This window comes from Pseudopodoces humilis, chromosome 1 (assembly GCF_049639895.1).
Source record: "Pseudopodoces humilis isolate 2021_Gansu_Grassland_sample_001 chromosome 1, ASM4963989v1, whole genome shotgun sequence".
NCBI lineage: Eukaryota > Metazoa > Chordata > Aves > Passeriformes > Paridae > Pseudopodoces > Pseudopodoces humilis.
In genome coordinates, this window is record NC_142200.1 from 37,369,401 (window position 1) to 37,391,420 (window position 22,020).

At 42.0% G+C, this 22,020-nt stretch overlaps 1 protein-coding gene across 3 annotated transcripts in view; it reads right to left on the bottom strand.

The window, feature by feature from the left end:
- FAM110B (family with sequence similarity 110 member B) overlaps positions 1–16,196 on the bottom strand; it is a 114,444-nt gene extending 98,248 nt beyond the window's left edge. For 2 of the 3 annotated variants that reach the window (XM_088066009.1, XM_005517139.3), the window contains exon 1: positions 16,116–16,196. The gene's annotated coding sequence lies outside the window, so the exon portion shown is untranslated. Of the gene's footprint in view, positions 1–13,341; positions 13,363–16,115 lie in introns of those variants that run through there. The other variant, XM_088065996.1, reaches the window with a different exon arrangement.
- Positions 16,197–22,020: the final 5,824 nt, after the last annotated feature.

Consider the following 22,020-nt stretch of genomic DNA (forward strand, 5'->3'; position numbering starts at 1 on the left):
AAAACAGCATTTTATCAATTTCTTGTCAATTAAACACTGCTGAACAAATTTAGTTGCAAGACCATATCCCAGCCAATATTAAATTGTAGATGCAGATCAGTTTCTGCACACCACATTTAAAACTGCAAAGATCATGAAAGCACAAAAAGCAAGACCACTAAAAAAGTGAAAAATTATTTTTCACATTTCACAAAATCCTGCAGGTCAGTTCAAGCTCTGAAGACAAACATTGGTTGTTTTCTTTTTTTAATTACATCATAAAATTCTGTACATTAGAAACCATATGTATTTATTACAGTTTGAATGTAACAAAGAGGGGGCTAAGACATGCATTGAAAAACACTTAAGACTTCAAATCCAAAATAATTTAGGCACTTTAAAATAACCTAAATATAAAATTGCTGTCATTTAGTTTTAATTAACGCATAACCAATTTGTTTTCTGCATGAATTTGCATAGCACATGGCTAATTACTACCTTGTGAAGAGTCTGGGGGAAAAAAAAAGCATCAATCTTTACACAGTTCATCAACAATAAAAACCAAAATACCACAGTGAGTGCCTTTTTTTTTTTGTTGTTGTGACAGCAGGTGAAAATAAAAACATGCTTTTTAACAGACAGGAAACTAAACAGGAGTAAGACTGAAGTGAATCAGTGCAGGAAACCCAGGATTAAGTCTGAAACTTCATTCTAATCCTTCTGTTCACAGAAGTAGCAGTCACCAGGTAGCATGTGGTCTGGGCATGCACCTGCAATACACAGGCAGGATTTAAAAGTACTTTAAAAAAGATCAAGTTTTGTCTGAGCAAAGTTTCTCGTTGGCTTAGGAAGTGGAGTATCTGCCTTCTCCAAAAAGCAAACAATAACCACACACATCAGTTTGTGAGTGATTTTGCCAAAATGATAACCTGGTTGTGACACATGCACAACCCATCATTCCTGGGGACTGACTTGACAGTAGGAAGAACCTCAAGGAAAGACAAAAGAACAAAAACAGAAACCCTTTTGCTGTGAACATATTAAACAGTTCAAGCTGACAGCCATACCACACTAATGCTCTGAACTTTGCATCACCTTTCTGTAAATTCCTGTATTAACTGATGTAGTCTACCCACTTGGTAAAGGTCTCCACAAACTGAGGAGCAGAGGAAGAATCCTTCAAATACAATGGAATTCCCCTAACAATTAAATAATATTATCATTTATCTGGTCCCGCAAAATGACTAATAAAAGAACAAGGCTAATCTTTAAATATTGTCTCCTTTTGCCTCAAATAACCTTTTCTGATACTTTTGTACTTCAGCATTAGGTGCTGCAGGAGGTGATTCTGGCTGGGCTTGGAACCTCTGGCTGTCTCTATCTCGGAGCTCTTCTGGCACATCTAGGAACATTAAGTCCACAGATCCATTTTGTACCATGGAAAGATGGGTCACTACTAAAAAGTGCATGGGGAGGTGTTTCTAAATACTGTGATTGTAAGTTTAGCATAGAGTACAATAAAAAGAGAGCCAGTGACCAATATACTTTCCAGTAGGGCAGCTTTGAGAAGTATCTGCTTGCCTCTGAAACCGAGGCTACTGCTGTCAGTCCTAAGTCATTTTGTTACTAAAGTTTAAATACTAATGCAGCAAGAAACATTTTGCTTACATTTGGTGCTGCTTCTCTTGAAGTGGAGTAGAACTGAATTTGGTGAACTATACCCATAAACTGGGTTCAATTCCTACCCCATTCTTAGCCAAATACTGACAATAATAAAACCACACTTCAACACTGTGAAGTGGAAATGCTCACAGGCTACTTTTTGACCCTTTCCCTCAAGCACACATGACAAGCTGATTGCCATCAGGAATGGTTTCATACCACTTCATGTTCTACCACTAGGTTCTTCTATTGCCTGAAGTCAGCTGCAGTCCAGCAACAGCTATCACAGAACAAGGGTCAGCTTACTTATTCTCATACACCATACGGATGCTTGTTCATTTGAAATCAAGATACAGGATCACATCACTAAGTAAACGAAGAATTTTATGGCCTTCATTATTATTTTAAAACCATCAGACATCATCTGCCATACTTGACCATTAAGAAACTGTCAGAGGCAAGCAAAAAAGCTCCTAAAATCTGTGACTCACTAAGCTGATACCAAAAGATACCTGGAAAAATAAAATAGCATTTCAGCTTCCAAACTGAAGATATTTACATAATTAAGATATGCAAATAAGGATAAACAAAAAGAAAGGGAAAAATCTTAAAAAGCTCTGACTATATCTGCAACCATTTTCCTACTTACAAAGCCACAGCCCTGACTGACAATCAAGTACTGATACTAATCGTTATTTAAAAGTCCATGGTAATTATATAACTTATCCTTTTAAACAGTTTACTGTATTAAAAACTAAACAGCTTTATCCTGCATGAAATCAAGCCAAGATACAACAGAGCCCCTTCACTGCAATTCTCCGTTTTCCCTTTGAAAACCAAACTCATTATGTTCTATAAAGAGAATAAATTCTCTAAAAGAAGACTAAATTCTTTTCTTTCTTTCTCAAAGGCAGGCTCTGAAGAGATTGCATAAAAAGAGATTTTATTCTTGGCTCAAATATGAACATTTGGGAATCACTACTTTTGAGCAAGGACTCACCCACTTAAAGGCAGAAGAATTTATTTTGGAAAGTGGTGTGAAATTTCAGGAAAAAAAAAACCCACATGTATTTTGCACTTCCCAGCTTTTGGTACTTTTCCAGTTAAGACAAAAATCTCAAAATAACCTCTTCCCCATATAACTGTTTTCTCATAGATGCTGCCAAGCTATCTTATACCACCAGCAAGAACCTCTACAAGAAAGTAACTATTTCCAGACAATCCAACTCGGAGGATTGACAGGAAGATAAAAGCAAGAGCATTTCAGATATTGTAGGAAAGAACCTGGGAGAGGGACCAGAGGAATACATTTCACTGGGTGCCCACCTCAGTCTGCCTTGTCAATGGTCCGTTCAGCACCCTTCAGAAGATGTGGGGGAGCAATGCTGTAGCCCAGAATTCATGGACAGCCTCTAAAAGCACAGGGCAGGGCAAGAGTTTGAGCCCAACCCTCCTGCTAAGGACTACGTTCCTACCATAGCTAACAGTTCTCAGAGGAGCAACGCTTTTCCTTTGGATGCAGACCATGTATTGGAATTGTTTCCCCAGATTCAGTCCAAACCAGCTGCAAAAAGGGAAAGCTCATCTAAAAGATTAGATCAGGTCCCTACAGAAATATTTAGGACTTTCAAACAAAGAATGTTATTTGTGTGTGGACACATGTGGACACCATCATGTTACAGAAAGAATATCAAGGGATAGAGAGGAGAATTCAGTCTTCTGTCTTCAAGATGACTCAAGATTAACTGCAGGTAGCCACATAACATTTCTTGACTGTTGAGGAATGTAGTAGTTCCCACAGTTAACGGCACAAATCAGAAACCAGATCAACTCCTTTTCCCCATCTCATGCATGCACGCTTTCCTGGAAATGCTCTTTTGTGTATTCTCACACTGTTTAACGTGAAGGATTTGTCCTTTCTCTCTACTTAAGATGCAAAGTCTCAGCTATGACCTGCAAGCACTCTGCAGGGCTCAATTCCTGCTACAGCATCCAATGAATCATCTGTGGTTCTCCTCTGTTAAGTGCCCATCACAGAACCAGAGGTGAGTGACACCAAAGGACTCAGGAGGGATGGCCAGGTACATCCTATGGTCCAACCCAGAGGCCAGCCATGCCCTGATCCAGGGGAGAGGCAGGCCAGGCCATGTCCCCTGGGTGCCTGCAGGAAGCAGAGAGGCTCAGTGCTTTCCAGGGGCTGCCTCTTCCCAAGATCATCAGGAAGCACAGCTGCAAGGTGCACCCTGCTGCTGGGACAAGCCCCGTACGTGCATCCTGACATCAAGATGGAACAGAGGACTGAGGACTAACTCTGTCCAAGCAGGCCCTTGGCCTCTGCCTGGCTGCAGATGTCTCCATGAGCTGCCTTTACAGCAATGTTGGGAAAAAACAGCATCAGATGGTGGCTATTCTGATAGCTGCTCTCCAATCACAAGTATCAGTCTCCAGGTAAAATTACTGTACCAGGCACCAGACCATCTATTCTTTTCCTTTTTTATTTAAATACCCACACCCCGGAATGTACATAGAAGTAACTTAAGGCAACTGTATTATATAGGTCAAGTCCTGGCCTGTTCATCTACATTCATTAGCATACAGGTAAAAGTACTACAGACATCAAAAATGAAGCATTAATGGTTAGCTCAAATACACATCCTAGGCACTGTTAGAAGGAAAAAAAAAAAAAACCCTAAAAAAATTTAAGACAACAGAAAAGTAACAACAGAGACAATAAGGCGGTACTTTGTTTGAATCTTTTTCTCAAGAAAATTTTCCCTTGTGAACTTAGATGTATTTATGAGTAGACAACATAATAAACCAGACATTTTAATTTTATTTCACTTTACATTTTGCATGTAGTCAGGCTGAAGACCAAATATATAAATCAAGATAAGTCTGATCTGTCTTGAAACATGCTTTTAAATCATCTGAAAACTTTGTACGTGGCTTCCATGAAGAATACATCTCTCTTCATGAAGAACATAACCCCTTTCTTCCCAAGTCAGAAAAGAATTGGTTAAAACAAAAACCATCATGTAACTGAAAACATATAAGCAGGTATGTTCTGTAATTTCTCACCAAGAAAAAGAAGTTCTCCTATACTTTAAGCTGCCAAAGTCAATTTTTAATTTTTAATGCTGTCAAAGTGAATTTTTAATTAGAGATATTATAATATGAAAATAAACTGGACAACAAGTCAATGGCACACTCCTTTCATTGTCAGAAGCCTTCAGAGGTACAAAGCACAGAAGCCACAATTAACTCAGCCATACTCTAGCACTGTAATTCCTTCCTCCTTATCCAAGCTCTGCCTCTTCCTTACCCTTGGAGAGCACTAACTACAGGTGCCAGTGAAGCTTATAGGGCAGGGACCACAGAGTTTCTGACATTCTCATTTACACTTTTATTAATTGCCATGTCAATAAGTTACTTGATGATGGAAAAAAATTGTAAGAGCTGTTCAACTTGGTGAACAAGATATACCTCACCTCAGTTCTGTTCATCTTGTTGTCAGAAACAGCAATCGTTGCAATTATGAAAAAGTGAGTTCTGACATTGACTTGAGAAAAATCCCAGCCTAGGAAAATCTCTGCATCTCTGTGGAACTCTGCAAAACAACTTCAAAGAAAGAAAAAAAAGAACTTGTGCCCATGCCATGTGACTGTTCTACAGAAGAACAAAAGGACATTATCTCCACTCCCAACATATCAGTTATTGTAATAACACTAAAAGTGAATATTTGAAGTTTGGTACTCTATACATTGCCTATTAAGAGAAAGTTATTAAGGAAATGATGGGAAATCCACAGTTGCAACTCCAGAACTGTAATGCGAAAAGGAACTATTTTATTGTTTCGTTCAGTTCAGTACATTATGGTATGAAATTACACTTCATTGAAGCCAGACTTCATGGGGATTGTCAGCACTCTTCTGACTGGTTCAACGTCAAGAACAGCTGACATGATTTTCAAATATAACATGGCTTTCACAATTTGCCCTAAATTGAATGAGGTATTCCATGAAAGTAAATCACACTGATTAAGGAACAGGTTTTTTTTGCTTCTCATTAGAAGTTCAGCTTTAAATTAGCAGAAGTTCAAGACATGGGAAAGACGTAGGAGAAAGACTGGAACCTCACAGCAGGCAACTTTGCATTAGACAGTACCTGTATCACAACTACCATAATACAAGCTGCCTCCTGGCCTTCATGTCCAACTCATACAGCAGCTCCTTCAGGCTTGAACCTGCAGCAACAGGTGACAGCCTCTGGCCTGCAGAGCTGCAATATTAACCATGTCCACTGCAAGGGCTTTCTGAATACCAGTCTTTGTTCTTCCAGTCTGCACCTTGTTGTCCCAGCTCAGCTGCAACTCCTACAGGGAACAGTGTTTTCAGGGAAAGTGTTCTGGGCACAGTAAACTAGAACAAAGAGAGAGTGAGCACGGATCTGTTGGGCAGGCATCTCCTGTACTCAGCATCTATGCTGATCCCCTTTGAGCAAAATACCTAATACTATTCTGCTGCTCATCAGTAAAGCAAGCCTTATTGCCACTAGTAGCATTTGATTGGCCTTGATGACAACAACAGCACAGGAGGCAAATATTCCTCTCTGCTCTCTGGCTCAGCACAGCCCACACAATCTAGTAAAACATATGTAGGAGGTGGAGTGTGAGGATCTGATTTCATACTGGGGCAAGGCACCTCGTGAAAAAATCTCAGTAACAGTCATCCAGAAGTATTATGGAAATCAAATTAGTTGATTGCAACAATCTAAACAGCCTCATTTGATATGTTCATAGAGGTTCTTGGATAATGAAAGTTTAGAAGGAGAAATCCTATATTTTATTAAGTTTAGCATAGCTGGGGGACAGGGCCTCTCCCTACAGCTTTTGCCTACTGCATTTTAGGCCGAGTAATAAAAACATTAATGCAGTTTAGCCAGCAAAGCACAAGTTAATTCAGCTCCTATCTTTCCAAAGCCTATCATTTCTCTGGTCTAGTCTTCATGAAGAGCACTTAAAAACATTTCAGACACAAGATGAACAGCCATATAATCATCTCTGCACATGCCTGTTTATGAGAGGTATGGATGCTACTCCAGAAAGCATTGCAGAGCACACAGTTCTCTTTGCAGGCACTGGAAACACAATCAGGTGTACCTGCAAGGTTAGGATATAAAAAAGTAAGCCCTGAAAATGACTTTTAGGTTTCAGCAGGACACTACGGATAAGCCAGTCATGAAGACACAGCTGTTTCACAGCTGCACAGTACCCAAACCACCATGAGTGCACAGGCTGCACACACACGGAAGCCCAGCATGAGCTATGAAGTTGACACAGCATGGGTCTTGGGGACAGAAGCAATGCAGGGCACCAACAGAGGGAATGTCAAGCAAAATTCAAGAGCTGCTTAAGATGTGATGCCACTGGAACCCAGAAAGGCCTCCATACTCCTAATTCTTGATATAATGCTTGCAAAGGGGGCCTCTAGGACAGTCCTGTATCAATTCTTTTAGCCCAGCATCTGCTTTCTCACTCTTCAGAAGACAAGCCCTTACCTGCTGGTGTTAATTTTTCAATTCACATTCAGCATTTACTCAGAAAATTCTAATTCGATCCCTCCAGCCTGCAAAATAATAGAGGTGATCAAGAACAGTAGGCCACTGACTCAATTTTGCATTTTTATTACGTTTGGGAGAAAGTCTGCTACACTAATCTCATTCTAGCTCACCAACACTTCTGTTCTTTAGTATATATTCTGGATAAAGTCCATGTAGACAAACTAACAGGGTGATATTTCACATAAATCTTTGTCTTCCTGGTCCAATCTCTCATTTAAATCATGCTTGCTGCCAGTTTCCATGTTCCTAGGTCAGAAGATGGTGTTTCACACAACTGCCTAGTATGCCAGGATGGATGGCTTCACAACTGGGGCCACAGGCATCGCAACAGGGCAAAGGTGTAGAACCAAGAGACTTTTAGGAATAAATAGTAACAAAAAATAAAATAAAACCAGAAAGGCCAAAGAGCAGTTGATAGTCCCACCTCTAAGAATTCCAAAATACCCATTTAAAATTTCACTCCCAATAGCAACAATGCAAAGAAGCTTCCAGAAAGGCGTACAGCAAATTATTGCCCTGAATATGACCAAATCTACATTTGCTGAGTGAAAACCATTTGTCTATTTGTGTGCATTTCTGCAATTGCACTTTCATTCGTTAAGATGAAAAACTGCCTTTTTTTGATGCAATCTGCTACTATTCTGATAGCAAAACAAAGTAATGTCTGGTTACAGGCTTGCTGTTTTTGGCTTTAGAAGGGTGGGGGGTTTTCTTCCTCTCTTCCTGTGAGAGGAAAGCTTTTCCCAAAGGATTCAAGCAATTTCATAAAACAAATGTAAAAACAAAGACACTTTTGTTTAAGGACTGAAGGGTTTGTTTTGGTTTAAGGGAGATTGAGAGGGAAGGAAGAGAGAAATGACACTGATCATCTTTCAATTAAACAGGGGTAAAAAAAAGTTTCCAGTCCTGAAAGAAATTTGTGCAATAGCACAAACTTGCTATAATAATCAGGCCATCAGAAAACAAATCAAGATTTATTTTCTAAATAAACAGATCTGTTTATTTTAGTCACAAGTGAACACCTCAAATGACTACAGCAAAGATCAGAGGAAAACAACATTTCTCTCCAAATTAAAGAGGACATTGTCTAAGGCACTCCTGTGTGCTGTGTTTCATTACAATCAGTGTCTCTTTTTCCTCACAGTCCATCAAACAGAAAGAAAGGGGTGCGAGGGGGAAAGACCTGAAATCTGTGGTCTTAAATACACAAAGATTTGAGGGATTCACTTCAGCCACAAATTCTGAAGCCCAACCTAATAAGCATGATTTCATTTGCAAGAAATAGGACCCAATATTACAACAGGAGTAAACCCTGAAACTGCACAGAAAACAGTGCAAGATGGGGACAGCACAGCAACAATAAATAAAGACAAAATTAACTAGAACACCTGAAATCCTTCAGTAAAGTATCTATGGAGGCCTTGAAGGAAATCTGAATAGGCAGACCTTCACAACTGTAATACTCCCCAAGCATTTGCACAAAAGAATTGCAGAAATCACACATTATGGAACTGCAATTCTAGTTTCTGATTAGCAGATACTAATTAATAAAATTAATCAATTTATCAGTAAGTCCCTACATACTGTATCAAGTTTTACTCCGTAGAGAGACTATCACAAGTGATCTTCAGTGATAAAATAACATCTATCCAAATGGAGCAAAAACAAACCATGAAGCCCCATACACACTGCCTACCATTTAAATTCATTCAGGATTGACACTCACTGCAATTATCATTCAACACGCAAACTAATACACTGGGACAACCCAACAGTAATAAAATTCAGTAATATTGCTGCTCAGAAAGGCAAAACAATGCAGATAAGAACTTGCAATTAAACACAACATGCACAAGGAATGTATCACCTTACCTACTTGTACTTACATGAGCAATTTACAAATGTTAGTAATAAATATGAATTTTTCAAAAATACAATCTTGGAAGTAGCATGAGAAGTGGCAAAGGATTCTTAAGTAAGATTTTAAAAATGGCCTAAACCCACTGGCATTAGACAGGAAGACAAATAACAGATTGACAAACATATCACAGCAACATTAAATTTTATATATACAAAATAAAGTACAAATAAAACACATTATCATCATCACCATTGACTCAAAAGTGTTCTATCCAAGCATTACTTAAATGATTCTCCCCCATACTAATTTAAACTGCATATATCTATACATATGCACGTGCATCCATGAGAAACAGTTTCCTTTTGGTTGCCTGACTTCCCAAGTAGTAGCATCCGCAGATTAACTTGTCAAATACAGAGAGAGACAACATACAAAGGTCATTACAAATCCAAAGGTCTGGGTCCACTCATGAATTTGGGTAGTTATTAAAACAGACTTGTCTAACACTGTGTAGAGGCACTGGATGAAGAAGATGACTCAGACTATATTCAACTCTATTATTATCTTCCCTGTCCAATAAAGTCTTAAAACATTTCCTCCCATTTCATAATGCAGACTTTTCCAAGACCTCCAATTGTAACAGGAAATTATTTGAGTGATTTTTGTTTTTAAAGAACACAGCAAAGCATCAGGAGAGAAGTGCTCTGCTCTTTGATTTGCTAAAGACTGTTTGAATTTAGGCTGAATCTCTCCCTTGTAAACATGAAATAACTTTTCCACTTCATCCATTAATATTTGGGACTTGAAGGCTGTCAAGTGAAAGATGTTATAATGCCCAGCCCAGCCCCAGTCTCATTTTTTTTAACTATACACCCAAAATTTGTATAGTAAGGCAATAGTAGTAAAAGAAAAATAATAGTAAGCAAACAGCTTAATAATGCATGCTAAAAGCTACCAAGACAATAAATTAAATTTTCCCTGGGATTGTTTTAGTTATTCTTCTGATGGCTCAACACAATCTTTTCACAATTACTTCTTATGGGGCATGCTGACACCTTGAGTTCATTACACAGCTCTGCTTTAAAGCAAAAAATGCACATGCATATAGAGCAAACACCTAAAATTCAATAGTTCAGATTTTTAATAAACTACACTGGAAGGGAGCTTGCAACTGGATTATTTCTAAGAAAGTAAGACACCTACCTTATAAATTCAAAACAAACAGTAATAAAGCAATATCAATATATTGATCTTGCTTTGATGTACAAACACACTCAAAGCACCTTATTTTTTCAATGGATCTTCTCAGAATACATTTACACAGGTGACAGCTTTTTCCTTTTTGAAGTCATCTCAAAACTTCCAGAGGTTTCACTGGGCATACACAGACCAGCCACAGAACAGCTTATAACCAGACAGAGACTGATGCTACAGCAAAGATCAAACAAAGCCAACATGGCATAGCCTCCAAACCACACATGCCATCTTTACACTTTCAATCAAATGGGGCACATGTCTCTTCACCATGTACCAGTCAAGTCTTCAACACAGTCACTAATGAAAGTGTGTCTGAGCTGGCACACCTCATACCTCAATGTCCTCCCAGTGGTTAGGTTATATTGGCGTTTGCATACCTCAGCACCAACACCTGGGTCAGGTACTGCAAAACGAAGCCACAGACTAGCACATATCCCCCAAGCTGGGAGCCCCCACCATGGGTCTTCAACAGCTCTGCACCTCATCTACTGCACAAGGCTCTGCCCAAGTCCCTCCCCAGGCAGTCTCCTACTCCCAGGAGCACAGTCCCCAATAAGAGGATGCAGCCCGTGCCATGAAACCGTCCTAACACCAGAGAGCATGAAATCAGGCAGAGGATAAAGATGGGCACTCACTCGACAGGAAAACATAACCCTTTTATTTATTTATGGGTGCAAGTCAGCCAACCTGACCTCCAGCCTGCATGTCCATTTATGCACTTTCTGTCCCACACATGTTAATTTGTGGTTATCTTTAATATTTTATGACTCAAGCTTCATTCCACTCCATTATGCACTAAAAAGAGAACAAAATAGCTACTAATGTCATAGATAAGTGTTTTTACTTGCTATAAATTCCATCCACCATCATGTGACTAGACAACACACACTCCCCAAAAATCAGTGCTTCTGCTCATCACACCTCCTTTACTGAAGTGACTTCTATTTCTGAAGATTAACTGTGAACACCAAAGCACAAAATATGGCAGCTTCAGTTACCTGAACTGCTCAATTCCTGAATAGTCACATGTAAACTTTGGTACTTAGCTGGGACTCAGGATACATACAGCTAGGAAGGCATCCAAAATCTGACAGTAAGGGAACTCCTTTCGAATTCCCCATGTACATTACTTTTGTATTCACTCATCAAATTACCCTTCTGTACATCAAGTTTTTAACCCAAAATCACAGATGAATCTTCAGTTTATGACCCTTCCTCTCCTCCAAGAATTTGCCCCAGGGAATTTCAAAGCAGCTGCTATCTCCCATCTCTGCCATTACTAAGACACAACAGCCAGACTAGTTTAAGTTTTAGTCTCTCAGTCTGTTAAGTTTAGTCTCCAGACTGTTCACACTACATGATCTTTGTAGCTTGGATGTCCTTCTATCTACATGTTCCACTACGATTTAATATTTTCTGTACATAATTACGCAGAACTATGTACAGCATTTGACACAGTCACCCTAATGCCTTGCCTAATAGCTTGCCTATTTTCACTGAAGAGCTCTTCCTGACCATCCCATTTGCTCCACTGAATGGTCAGTATCAAATAAGTCATCCCCAAATAAGTTATCCTGACTATGACAGTGAGGCCTTTTCCTCCAAATCTGTTTTAAGCAATGATTTGCCAGCTGATAGCAGATGCAGTGCTAATAATCACTCAGTAAATAACTTTGCTTTTAGAGCTACTTAACTTCCTGTCATTTCTATTGTTTCAGTCATCACAGACATTCAATTCTTCCTGTGCAATAATCCAACCCATCTCGGTGCTGACTACATTTCCCAACTTTGTCTCATCAGCAATCATCCTTTTCATATAGTTATTTCAGCCAGTATGGGGAAATAAAGAGACCAGCTCCCCACTAATACTGATGCAGGGCATGAGTAATTCCTTTATTCAGGCAGGCAAACTTGGCATTTCTCCTTCAGGAGACACCTTTAGCTAAGCCTCACATTTCCAATTTAGTTACTTTTGATGTATATACATGGAACTGAAGCCTTCTGCTCCTATTTGTCTAGGACATTCAGTATTTAACCAGTAATAATTTGGCTTTAGTCTCCCATGACCTAATTGTGGCAAATGCATGATGCATTTTATCCTGTTTTCCACTTAGCTTTGTATACTTAATTACTTTTTCCATTCAAAATTTATTCTAAATCCTTGAATTCTATTGTGACCAAAGTAAAAGGTGTGAAGACATCATTCTCTTCTCCTTTTAAAATAAATGAAACTATATATCTTTTGCTATCTTGCTATCACAATTGCTACCTTCAGCCTAACAGATAACACCCAATTTTATTTTTTAACCTGGCTGCAGTGCCCTGCACTAGCTCTTTCAGAGCCCAAAAGCAGAGACCCTTGGACTTAGTTGGACTGGGAGCAGACATAACACATTTATTCTAGTCATTTCCATTTGACAACCTCTTTCCCCCATATTCAAATCCTCATGCATATCTAAAACTAAACAACTAAAACAAGAACTTTTTAGAGGCATCAAGCATTTTTCATACAGCCTGGTCCTCACAACATCATAGCCAAATTCTCCTCTCCTGCTCTTTTTATTTTTTTTCCCCCTCTTCATCTTAAATTTCTTCATCCTCTAGCTTTTGGCAGTTCACATGCTATCCCTGCAGTTTCTGCTCTCCAACAATCAATCCCCTCCTTTACTTCATTCCTTTTAGGTTTTCTGGTAACTTGCAGTATCTTATTCTCACAGCAAGGTCCACAGCCCCACTTGGCACACTTTTCCTCCTCCTTAAAATGCAGTTTCCAAGCAGCTATTGTACCTTCCACTTAAGACGGTCCAAGTATTTTTCTGTTTTGTTTTAATTTAAACCTCCAACTCCTACAAGCCTTTAGCTCCGTGGACAACATAAACTAGTTCTTCTAACTTCTCAGAACTTACCCTCCTAAAATAAAGCTTCCTTGAAAGAAAGACACTTTGTAGTCAACATATACTTACCATTCAGTTTAATTCAAAATTGTTAACTTGATCAACACATATGCTTAAGGCCTTACGGAAGGGAGCCGTACTCTAGAAGCGGATAACAAGACATACTGTCAGCCAGTGAGAGACCAGAGATGTTCCAGAATTTAAAGATACACCCTCTAGTTCTGGGCAGGCTATAAACCTAAGCCTTCATTTACTCCGCATTCCACTACAATTAATGGCCAAAATCTCCTCTATGATAATTCAGTGCACTGACTTCTAACTTAACTAGTCAGCAGTGGGAAACATACTTACAAAAGCACATTTGAGAAACACCTTCCTTTTACACACTAGCACACTACCCAAAATGAGCTCTGTAGCTCTGAGCAATCAAAACATGTTTGCAAAGTTGCGTCCTATAATTTGACTCAGTTTCGCCTCAGTAAATCAACCTGGGACCTACAGATTTTGAAACAGAAGCATGAACCTTAAACAGAAAATCATCTCCCATCCAGTGGAAGACTGCACCTATACTAAGTGCAGCAACAACTGTATCTTCAGCATGGTCACCACAAGCCTAAGAGGGGCAGAGGAGGAGGGTGCAGGTGGCCAACTGCTACAACACAACGCGGAAAGAGCCTCTCTAGCAAAGCGACAGCGAATGATTTCCACCTGAATCTGGAAAACATGGTTTCCTTCTTAACTTTAACTTGCGATAGATACAATTTGCTTAATGTGGATGCACTGGCATGAAGGCAGTCCAAGCCTTCTATGCAGCAGAGTGAACTTGCTGGCACAGGCTATCAGTCCCATCGAGGCAGTAAATCACGCTTACCACCACATTCCTGGTATACCTGCACCTACACAGCAGCACACAGGCACCTGCCTGCTGCCTCCTGAAACCCAGAGGGGAAACTCGGTACCTCAGCACGAAATATCAACTGACATGCTAAATTACTAACCCATATGAAATGGGGGCCCTGAGAGGGCACACAGCTCTGCCAGCTCCAGCAGCCCCACACCACAGCAAGGGCTGCCCACCATCCATGAAGGACTGATGCATCCACCACCCTTGGCCACCAACACCATCGTGTTCATCTCCCCATGGAGCACCTTCAGGCTGCTGGTGCCTTCCGCTCTCATGACCAGTCTCACCAGTTTAAGCCAAGCCTCTCCAGCACTGGGGTGGGTGTTCTGGCACCCTCCAGACTGGGAAGCATGGCACTGGACACCTTCAAAAGGCAAGTTAGCCATTCACGAGGAAATAGCATCCTACCTTTCACTCCAAAAGTGCTTAAAAGTGTTTTATCCTGTTAATTCTAGGTCAGTCGAGCGCACGTGTGGCATGGATTACACTGACCCTTTTAGAGCTCTCAACATTTTTAAATAAGTAGGACACTTAACATTAGATGCCCATAAAGCTGCACACCTCCTGTATGCCACACACAAGATCTGCCAGTAGGCTTTAAAGCATAACTAAGGAATAGTTGCTTTATAAAGCTTGGCTCTCACAGCACACAAGTACAAATATGAAATAATTTATAAATGCCAAGACTGACCCTGTACCACATTAAATCAACACAGGCGTTTTAGAAAAAAAAAATGCCTGTATTGGATGAACTGAAGTGACCTTTGCAAAGGCACCCAACAAATCAGCAGTAGATTTACAAACAGTACAACTATTTGGTAGAGTTCAGTACAGCCGAGGGATAAAAACGTCTACATTAAAGATAAAATTTGTCCTGATGCTCACAAAATGCAACAGCATTGTCGTTACAAGCATAAAGAACATGTTTTATCCTTAAATATCTGAGTATCTAGAACCTTCAAACACGAGGAAGAATCAACACGCAAAGGACCATGAAATTCAGGCTTAAAAAGTTAACAGTACGATTCACTAGAGACTTGCCAGTACCAGGTCTGTGCAAGTTTTAACCTTCTCTGCACTATCAGCTGCCACATATATTGGACCCTTGGACACAAATAATCCCATTGCTTTCCCTCCTTTTCACAGATACCTGGCCTGAGCGAGGGAAGGAGGACGATCAGGGAAAAAACCCAACGCGTTTAAATAAATTACCTTTTGGAGCAGCCTCGTTCCCTCGCCCAGCTAAAGTTTTCTTGAGGTCAGATTAGCACTCCGAAAGGAGAGCAGGCGCCGGCAGGCCCCTTGGCAGGCGGTGCCGTGACAGACGCAGGGCAGACCCAGGGGAGGCGACCATGTGCTCAGCCCCGCATCCCCCCGAAAGGGCATCCCGGGAGGAAGTTCTCACTTCGCACCGACTCGGGGAAATAACTCGGAGGAGTCCAACAGCTATCGCTTCCAGCGGCTTTCTCCTGGGCCATATGTTTTCCCCTGCCATTTAGCGAGGCATTTCAGAGGAGCCAAACCGCCCTACCCGCTCCGCCGCGAACCCGCTCGCGGGCTGCGGGTGGGAGCCGCCGCCCCAGAGGCGGGGGGCGAAGCCGGCTCGGCCGGTGGGGCACCACCCGCGGCACTCACCGCACGGGGCTGCGCTCCGTCCCCGCCGGGAGCCGCCCGCCGACCCCCGGCAGCGTGGCTGAGCTGGGCTGAGCAGGGCAGGGCAGGGCAAGGCGGGGCTGGGCGGTTCCTGCTGCAGCCCCCCGCCGGGGCGAGCCCCCCGCCCGCCCCCGGGGCAGCGCGGCAGCCCCTCCGCCAGACACCCACCGGGGCTGGTGGTGGGGGGTCCCGGCCGCCCCCACTCCCGGGGCCGCCCCCAGCCAGCGGGGGAGCCGCGGCACGGAGCCGCGTTCAGCCCCGAGCCGGCACCGCGCCTCGCCCTTACCGTGGTGGCCAGCGCGGCGCGGGAGCCCCCGGAGAGGAGCGAGGCGGAGAAGCGCGAGGAGCCGGGGCCGAGCAGCCGCCGCCGCCGCGAGGAGAAGGCGGAGGGGGCGGAGGATCGGCGGCGGAGGGGCGGAGGATCGGCGGCGGAGGGGCGGAGCCGGGGCCGAGGGAGGTCCGGGCCGCTGGCAGCCGCCCGCCCGCCCGCAGCCGGCGCTTCCTCCCGACGCCTGCCAGGCCGGGCCGGCGGGGCGGGGAGCCCGGGGTGGGGACCCCCGCCGGGCCCTGGGCTCGCCCCTTCCCCGGCCCGCGGCGCACAAAGGGGACCCCGCGCTGCCGCCTTTGTTCGGCCGAGCGGCGCCGGGAGGGGAGGGCGGCACTCCGGGCGCTTCTCCCACATGGTGATTGTTCCTGCGGCACTGGCAGGCGCGGTGCAACTTCACCGGAGTTAATATGGGTCTGCGATGAAAACTCCTCCACCTGTGCCAAGCGCTGCTCGGCATCCAGCACTAAAGTCAGCCTACGCGCGGTGCTTCAGCTGCCTGTTTATGCCTCAGGAGCTGACTGGTGACTCCTGTTAAATTAAGGGTGGGATTTTTATTGCTCAGGGTAGATGCCATCTCGAAGATTGGTATCGTAGTATTCTGTGCTTGGCAGCAACCAAGAAGCATTGAAAAACGAATTTAAGCTAGACCTTTGCCCCATTTTTGTGGTAGGTCACAGATCTTTCAAACGTGGCTACTCATTTGCCTATCGATCTACATGTCCAATTAAGGTACCTTTATCAAAGCTTATTTTTATTTCTTCACAATACTTTAGTGCTCATCCTATAAATCTGCTCCAAACTTACAGATTTAGTCATTCAGTTCAGGTACCTGAGGTCAACACATGCACTCCTGTCACGCCAGTTAAAACAGTAGAAGGGGAGAATTTCCCCTCATTCACATCTGATTTAAAAGAAACTAAATATGACAGAAATACCTTTGTATGAGGCCTTCTCTGAAGGATAGTTAGACTTTAGTCGTTTGCATAGAGTTGGAATGAACAGTCACTGTATATCTGCAAGTGGACTTTTAAGAAGGCAGAATCAAAACGAGACTACCCTGGGGTTGTTAAAACCAGGAGTAAACTCTAAGCAGCCTCCTTTAGAAGGTCTTTTCACATAATGTTCATTAAGCCACAGCAGTTAAAAGATCCCACCTAAGAGCTCAGAGCCGCACAGAGCTTTAGATGCTCAGCCAGGTCCTCAGGTTCAGTACTAGACCATGTTGCATTTTTGTGCTCCAAAGAAGGAGATGATTTATCAGTTCCTCTATCTATTATCTAGAAATTTTTATGCATGGTCCATGAGGTATGTGAGGAAGGAGGGGAACCTGTGGCATCTGAGCTCTTCCACATTACCCCCATAGACCTTCTGCTTCCTGCACGTGTTAGCATAGCTGCATCAGAAAAAGGGAATGAAAAGTATGTGCATTTGAACCTTTACTCCCGTAGCTGTGTTGTAGGGGAATATTTTTTTTGTTTTATCTTAAAAAAATTATGTGCTTGGGGGTAAGAAGTCTGAAAATGTAAAACAGTGTAGTTAGCATGAAGAAGCCTGCCTAAGACATCAGTCAGCCTTAAATAAAGCCAGTGTGCAGAGGTGTAAGATATATCCTAGGTGCTAATGAGGTCTGCTTGCTGCACTATGCACCAGGGCCAGAAGCCAACCATCGTCCCTGCAGCGTGTGCTGAATGGAGCCTCTGCTGCACAATAGCATAGTCATTTGTCACATGTTCGATCCACAGGCATCCTACCTCTTGTGGCCAACTTTTACAGGATGTGCATTGTGCCCTTCATTCTTTAGGCTGGATGTACGTAGTAAGGGGAGGAGTAAGTAAATGCAGCTCTAATGTGAAATTAAATGACCTGTCCTGGCCAGAAAATTTCCCAATTCCTAGTCAAAACAGAGGCTTATCAATATTTTAACTTCAATATACAGACGTTTGCTGAAGCCTAGGTGCATGTGTAGCAGTTCTGTTGTGCCCATTCTGACAAAACAAGAACTAAGGAGTTGTTTCTTACACTACTACCTGGAAAGTTTTTCACATCCAGGCATCAGATGATGGATAGCTTTATTAAATTATGCCACTGTGCAGCTGCTGCCTCTGGGAAGAAGTACAGAATAATACCCTCACATTTTAATATGGCTACTAAAATATGATCTTTGTTCTTGCTGTCTAGACTAGTGACAGAAGCCTCAGACAGATGACCAATCCATTGAAGCAGTGGTTAGAGGTCCTCCCACTGCAAGGCAAGCTACAGCCTTGAGCTCACCATGAATACCCATGGACTTTATCACGTGCCAGATCCCTTTAATGAAACCAGCACCCTGGCCCTAAGATGATGTTTAAGGGTACATTAAATGATTATCCTTGTACACAAAGCTTTGTATTTCAAAATACTATAACCCCTGATTTATAAATCATATCTAAGACAAGAAACTAATTTTATAGACATGTGTGAACCTGATTAAATATGCTCAATAAGGCTGTTAAATAGGAGTAAAAATTGTGCATAAAAAATTGTGTTGTCTGGATCTAAGTCAAGAACCCCTGGAAATGAACATAAAATTATCACATTCCAGACTGATTTCTTCTTTGTGCTTTCCAAATAACAGATTATTAAAAAATGCATTAATCCTCTCAGTCCATTAAAATATTTCACAACTTTCAAAAGGTTTTGAGATTAAAAAAAAAATACAATAAAACCCCACCTATTGATCATAACTCTCTTCTTAAATCCATATTCTTGTCAGACCAAGAATGAAGCTCTAATCAATAGGTTTACTCAGAAACAGCTGACACCACTTAAAATTGTGTTAATTAATGCAGGTTCTCAAGGTCCAGTTCTAATGCAGACAAGCTGTGTCCACCTTAAACAGAGCCTCGTTATTGTTCACGCTACTTGAATCTGCCATTAATAGTAAGTCTCCATCTCACAGCTGCTGCTAAACCTAAGGCCTGCTTGCATTCAAAGAGGATTTTAGTTGTAGTTTGGCACTGTGTATGCTATTCACAATGTCACCTGTAGCTGTAAGAATGACTGAGAACAAAGCCACTCATTTTCCACTTGTTAGCTCTAAAATCCCTGCTGTGGAAAGTTTGGGGTTTTGATATGTCTTCCTTGTGTAGACTTATGTGTAATGCTCAAATACATTAAAAAATGCAGACTGCTGCCTGAATTACTGCAGCACTCAGGCTGAATAAGCCACAACAACTCAAGTCCTGAGTGGTGCAGCCTTCCTAGCTGCTCCTACCCCTGTAAGGGTGTATAATATTTATCCTTGTAAATATTCTGTCCAGTCTACAGACCAGGAGGTGTGAGTTGGGGTCAGCCACAAGCTCAGCTGACCAAGCTGTAACCTGCAGCAGCTACCCCCTCACCAAGTATTTTAGTGTGCTTGGCCAAACCCATTAGTGAGGCATGTGCACAATCTCTGATGGTCAGACTAGTCTGCCTGCTCAGACTATCCAGCCATCGCCTCAGCTGTGCCTGCTGAGGTGGGAGTGAGATGGATCAGCCCTTGTCTGCACATTACTGAGTTGCATGAACACATTCAACAAAGCTCAGTGAGCAATATTTCACAAAAACATGGCTGAGTTCTCCAGTCCTGTATTTGCTCCGGAGAGTATTATACAAGTTTGGGGGTTTTTTACTTTGATCATGAGCTTTGTAAGAAAATGTGTGAGCAACATGTTACTCAGGCTATAAATGGTGCAGTTATTTAGGAGTGCTGGGAAAAGTATTTTCTCAGGATTGTTTGAAGCAGGGGGCTGAAGACAAAGGAGAGGTGTTAGTCATACTGACCCATTCTTCTGGTGCCCAATAAAAGGGAGATGCAAGCCAGAAACCTCCTCCTCAGCTTCTTGAAGGTTTCAGCACTACTTGGAATCATATAATGGTTTATGTTGGAAGAGACCCTTAGGGTCCTCCAGTTCCAGCCCTGCTGCCAAAAGCAGGGATACCTTCCAGCAGACAAGGTTGCTCAGAGCCCAGTCCAACCTGGCCTTGAAAATTTTCAGGGATAGGAACCTGTTTCACCACCCTCATAGTGAAGGATTTCCTCCTTATCTAATCTAAACCTACCCTCTTTAAGTTTAAAGCCCTTACCCTTGTCCTATCTTTAGAACTGTTTATTTTCCAGTTTTGGAAGGTGTGTGGATGTAACGCCAGCCAAAATGAAGGAACTGAAAGATGTGAGGCCATGACTGTGTCACCTGACATCCTGCCTCAACCCATGCAAGCAGAGAAATAAAGGCACGTCTGCTCCTGTTTCCTACATATACCTACTTAGAGAACACAGACCCATTAAAGCTGAGCCAGACAGATATCTTTTCTTTAATTAGCCTGTCCTTTTAAGAGTCCCGGGAAAATTATTATAAGAAATACATATAATTGCCCAAGAACAAATGAGATATGTATTTAAATACCCTTTATTACTAACATTGCATAAGCATTCCAACAATCAAATCTAACAGTTTGTTATCATAGTTGCAATCCCTTTGGCTTAGTAGCAGCAAAATGAATAGCATGTCATATCTCTTATCACCAAATAGCTGCCTGCCTTTGTAAACAAAACTGTCAAGACTGATTCTCCATACACATTTGCAAATTATACTCATTGGTTATGTGACTTGCAGCATATTTAGTGTGCTGCCAAGGGAATGCTACCCTCACATCAGTTTTACACGTTACCAACATCTTAGTATTGTCCAGGAGCAGTTAGGTACCTTGTCAACTGTGGCTTGATTTCACCAATGTCTCCTACAGATCCCTGATGAAAAACCTACTTTTTATCTAGTTTAGAAACATTCAAACCTAGTATGTAAATGAGAAATAAATGTGATATCCGGATATTCAGCTTGCTCCAAAGAGCCCTGTGTCCTCATCCTAGCACCAGCATTTTACTTACTGCCTGGCCAGAAGGAATTCAATTCCTTGTCTCAGTTTAACTGTGTGCAATATAATAATAATATCACTCATTCAGTGGTGGAGGAGAGTAAATTAGTTGTAATGTGTACCCTGTGCTCTAAGGATATAGAGCAAAATATGAACTTATACTATAAGTTCAACCCCCCCCCCCATCTTTGACATTTAATGTTTCTTGAATTTTATTTCATCTGCATAATAAATACAGAGGACAAAACTGATAGTCACTGACATTCCCTTTTTGTGATCTTTATATGGAAAAACCTCTGACCATACCACATTAACTATAATATATATTAAAATACTGATACTAAAATTGCTGTAATTTTGTTGCTTTCACTTATAGAAGTAGGCTCATTTTTTTGTATGAAAGCAACTATCATGCTAGTTTTGACATTTTATGTTAATGATGTGTAATAAAGTAATGTCACTTCAACAGAGAATTCTAATTAGTTGCCAGTAACACAATATAGTCTTGTATAATTACAAATTTTGTGTGTGAGGAGAACGGCCTTGTTCTCATTACAGGAGCTGCAAACCACAGAGCATCACATTTCTCAGTATTGTACCAGAGGAATGTAGGAACACACTCATGAGCACATTAGGGAATGGCACTAACAAGAGAATCAGTAACAGATAGAAAATGTGATGACACTAAACTGCAGATCATAATTCATCCATGGAAAAAGCCCCCACCCTCCTCCTGTGCTCACATCAGCCTGCAGCACTCAGGCTGCTGCACAGCTCTCAAACACTGGGGCAGGCTCATCGAGCCAGCATGGGAAGTGATGCTGTCAGGGAAGTCTGGATCAGAAGGGGAGATGAGAAAGATCTAGCAGATCCTATAGGACACAGCAGACACTAGCAGAGAGTGACTCCAGGGGTCATTGCCTGTTGCAATGGCTTTTTCCCTTAAATCCCAGGAGCCAGAAAATTT